This window comes from Prunus mume, linkage group LG6 (genome assembly GCF_029339155.1).
Source record: "Prunus mume cultivar Tortuosa linkage group LG6, ASM2933915v1, whole genome shotgun sequence".
NCBI lineage: Eukaryota > Viridiplantae > Streptophyta > Magnoliopsida > Rosales > Rosaceae > Prunus > Prunus mume.
This window is the reverse complement of record NC_142703.1, coordinates 13975276-13979704: the sequence shown is the minus strand read 5'-3', so window position 1 is coordinate 13979704 and position 4429 is coordinate 13975276. Positions and strand designations below refer to the sequence as shown.

The 4429-nt window shown below is 38.3% G+C and overlaps 1 pseudogene across 1 annotated transcript; it reads left to right on the top strand.

The window, feature by feature from the left end:
• The first annotated feature begins 239 nt into the window (after positions 1-239).
• On the top strand, positions 240-3456 carry LOC103335058 (F-box/FBD/LRR-repeat protein At1g13570-like; annotated as a pseudogene). The gene is made up of 5 exons (XR_016128050.1): positions 240-845; positions 1462-2308; positions 2417-2571; positions 2712-2747; positions 2855-3456. The product of XR_016128050.1 is annotated as an F-box/FBD/LRR-repeat protein At1g13570-like (transcript).
• Positions 3457-4429: the final 973 nt, after the last annotated feature.

Genomic DNA, 4429 nt, shown 5'->3' with positions numbered 1-4429 from the left:
AATTAAAGAGTAAATTCTACTACACCTCCTCGAATTAGGACCCTAATCGAATTATCTTTAATATGATAAATTTAGCACTTGAATTCATTTAAATGGTCAATTTCACACATGCCGTTCGATTGTAGCGGATTTCATCCAAAGGTAACTTATATTCGCACGTGAGGCTCATGTGAAACAGAATAGGAGGGCAATATAGTCCTTGATCCCTTTCCCTCCCAATCCTCACTCATCTTCCCTGATTGCTTGGCGCGAAAATGAAAACACAGCAGCCCTATTTAACACAATCGAAGAACCACAAACAATCTAAAAGACAAATCCAACCCATGTGGGTATACAAGAGCTTGAGTTTTGAGGAAGACAAAACGGTGAAGAAAGAGAGAGGAAGAGAAAAAGTACCTGAGCTGGCGGTCGTATTTGGTATTGGGTTCAGCCATTGATACCTTTTATTTTCTCTCTGTAACCACACAAGCCATTGATGCTTGGTTTTGGACTATTACCAACAGATTCACACATGAAAATTCATTGCCCCACCATCGCCACTTTGTTCAGTCACAATCGATTACTCCAATGACTAAATTAATTTGGGTAAAAATGGTTTAATGGTTAAAACAGCGTGAAGGTAGGGGGTTCTGGCGCCATTGCTCTGTGGCTTGACATGCATGACATCAGAGATGTTTGACAGGACGATGCCGTTTGGGCAGTTTGGACGACACCACATTTGAAATTGAAACCCCAATGGGCTCTCTCACTCTCTGATCGCAAGCAGCAAACCCTAATTCGCTCCTTTGGTGGGTGGATGCGCTCCTCTTATCTCCATTTCTCTGGACCAAAGCGAAGGGAATATGGTAAGGTTCTTTTTCGCTCTAATTTCGTGCAATTTTCATTCCCAGTCAATTGATAAGGCTTCAACTGAGGCACTTTCTAAATGATTTTTTGATCAATTTTCTAACTGATAAAGTGTGTGAAGATTTTTTATTATTATAAAGAATGTGTTTTTCTCATTGTTAAGTGGAGGGGAATTGGGCAAAACCTCCTCTCCTTTCAAGTCCTTAATATTCACATCACAACAACAACTCATTTGCCTCTGGGAAATTGTACGACTTCTCTACTTCTGGCTAAACTCCACTTGTCTCTGCCCCTGACATGAAGATGGTAGCTCTATTTATTGTGTTGGTTATGGAAAGTAGAGATTTTTTCACATGGTAATCTTCCTTTATGGTAGTGAGCTTGACCCACCACAATCCAATGTTCCAAGTTCCAACTGAAATGGAACTCTACCGTACTAAACTAAGAAAGCTCACAAATTTGTAGTTTGTGTAATAACCATATACTGCGACTTGTTACGTATCTCCATGTGAAATGTGGTTACAATTCCTTAGTTGTGAACTTGTGACAATAGATATTTGAACTTTGTTGCTTGCTATTGATTCGCTCTCTCTACTCCACTATCCATTGCATTAGATCAGTGATGTTTTCAACTACTTGAATATGTCAGAAGCAAAGAAAACCACCCAAGTCCCGTTTGAAATTGGAGATGGAGGTGGACAGATTTAGCAACTTACCAAGTGATGTTATAGAAATTTTTTTGTCATGTTTGCCCATTAGAGGGGCAGTGAGGACAGGTGTTTTATCAACCAAGTGGAGATACAGATCGGCTATGCTTCCTCATCTTGTGTTTGATGATCAGTGTGTCTCAACACGAGAGAATATAACCTTTGTGAACATTGTTGATCATGTACTCCTAGGTCACATTGGCCCCATTCACAAGTTTGAGCTTTCTGGTGGAGATTGTCTAGACAATTGGGATATTGATTGATGGATTCTTCATCTGTCAAGAAACTCTATCAAAGAATTCATACTTAAAAATTGGGGAACTTGCCCCTACAGAATTCCTTCATATTTGTTTTCTTGTCAAGATATGATTCGTTTAGAGTTACTTATATGTGTGCTAAAACCTCCATCAACATTCAAAGGCTTCAGGAATTTGAAAAGCCTTCTTCTTAAGGGTGTTGCCGTGGACCAAGATGTGTTCCAAAATCTAATTGCTTGCTGTCCTCTGCTTGAAAAGTTGACTTTGTCAATTCCCACTTTCACCCATCTCAAGATTGATGCATCAAATCTCCAATTCCTTGACGTCGAAGGTGATTTTGGGGATGTTACTTTTGAGAATACCTTAAATCTGGCTGATGTTCGCGTTTATATCTATCCTCACGGAAGAACATGGGTTTGTGACAATAGCAATTTGGTCAAGTTTTTGGTTCAGCTGCCTCTTGTCCAGAGGCTAAAGATTGGGAGATATTTTTTGCAGGTAACAGATTTTCTGGTGTCATACTTTTATTAAATAATCATTTACATGACCGTGGAAATATGAGCATGTTCATTAGGTCTGATGTTTTCTTGATGATTTCTGGTCTAGATTTTGGTTGTTGGCTCCTTGTCACCAAAGCTTCCTAAACATGCCTATATTTGAAATTTCTTTCCGTAATGGTAAACTTTAATGATCCGGCGGAGGTTTTAACTGTCCTATGCCTCCTGAGAAGCTCCCCTGCTGTCCAAGAACTAGAAATTTCTGTGAGTTTTATTCTATCGATGCGTGCAAATTTCTTCTGTTGAATTTAAAATGTCAATCCAATTCTACTCTGAAAATTGTAGTTGAGAGAGCTATTTTACAGTAGGTGATCAACATTCTGATGCCCATATATCTTGTGTAGGTATACCCTGCTCTCGTAGAAGAACAAGATTTTTATGTGAGTTTTATTCTATTAATGCATGTAAATATCTTTTATTGAATTTCAAATGTCAAACCAACTCTACACTGTTTAGAGAGATTCTGATGCATATATATCTTGTGTAGGCCCACCAAGAGGTTCAGGCTGCTTTGTCAGAAGTGAACTCTTTATATGGCAACTGTATTTTCCCATTCACCCAACTGCGACTTGTCAAAATATCCTACATCTTTGATCTCAAAACTGAATTAGATTTCATCAGATTTCTGCTTTTAAATTCTCCTGTGCTCGAGAAGATGATTGTTACACCTGATGATGCCAGTGATTCTCTGGAGCTCATTAAACAGTTTCTCCGGTTAGGGCGTGCCTCAGTGCATTCAGAGATAATCTTCTTGGACCCAGATTCATGAGGGAACTTTAGCAGCTAAGACAGGAGGACTTGCTTGAAGAAATGAATGTGGTTTGAACTGTTGGGAACAAGTCTTTTTGGTATATGCCTGCCTATGTTTCTTAACTGGATGTCGCATGCTTGTAATTCTCTTTGTGGAGGCATATGGTGTTCAAAGTTAACTCGCTTTGGGGATTAGGAATTAGATATATCTGAGTTCATTTGCCAATTTACATCCTTATTGAAACAAAGTTTGCAGGGCAGAACAATGTCTCACATGGAAATAATTAATTAAAGCAAACTTATTGTAACAGTGAAAATACGAGTATATGCTTCGGAAACTAATTGCTTTCCCAAACACTTTCCTCAACTTATATTATATCCATTGGTTTGCATTTTTACGTCCGCATCTAGAAATAATCTCTCATTCACTATACAAACCCACCATCTCAAAAGAGCTTGAAAGAAGATGACGAACTAAAAAATTATTACAAAGAAATTCTTCAAATGTTAGAGTTACTTTGAAGCGGAAAATAATGTAAAACTGCAACTTGTTATGTATCCCCCTGTGAAAATGAAATGTGGTAACAATTCCTTCAGTTGGGAGAATAGATGTTTGAACTTTGTTGCTTACTATCTCTTCCCCCTCTCTGTACCACTGGCCAATGCATTAGATCCGTGATGTTTTCAACTACTTGAATTTTTCAGGGGCAAAGAGAACGACCTAAATCCCGTTTAAAATTGGAGATGGAGTTGGAGAGAATTAGCAACTTACCAAGTGATGTTATAGCAAAACTTTTGTCACATTTGTGGGTTAGAGAGGCAGTGAGGACAAGTGTTTTATCAAGCAAGTGGAGATACAGATCGGCTATGCTTCCTCATCTTGTGTTTGATGATCAGTGTGTCTCATCACTAGAGCATATAAGCTTTGTAAACATTGTTGACCATGTTCTCCTAGGTCACATTGCCCCAATTCACAAGTTTAAGCTTTCTTCTCTAGGTTGTCTGCCACTTGGGATATTGATCGATGGATTCTTCGTCTATCAAGAAACTCTATCAAAGAGTTCATACTTGAGATTCGGCAACTCTACAATTCCTTCATGTTTGTTTTCTTGTCAACATAGGATGCATTTAGAGTTAATTATTGCATGTGGGAAAATAGGAGAAGTGAGTTGGAATAGCAGCACTCAAAATAAATCATGTGTAAATTATTGCATGTACTCCTTTAGAAATGATCGTCTGTTGTCAAGAAGCTAAAAGTCCTATTATTATTATTTTCATTTCCGTTGGTACCCTTAAGCAATTTGGATAACAC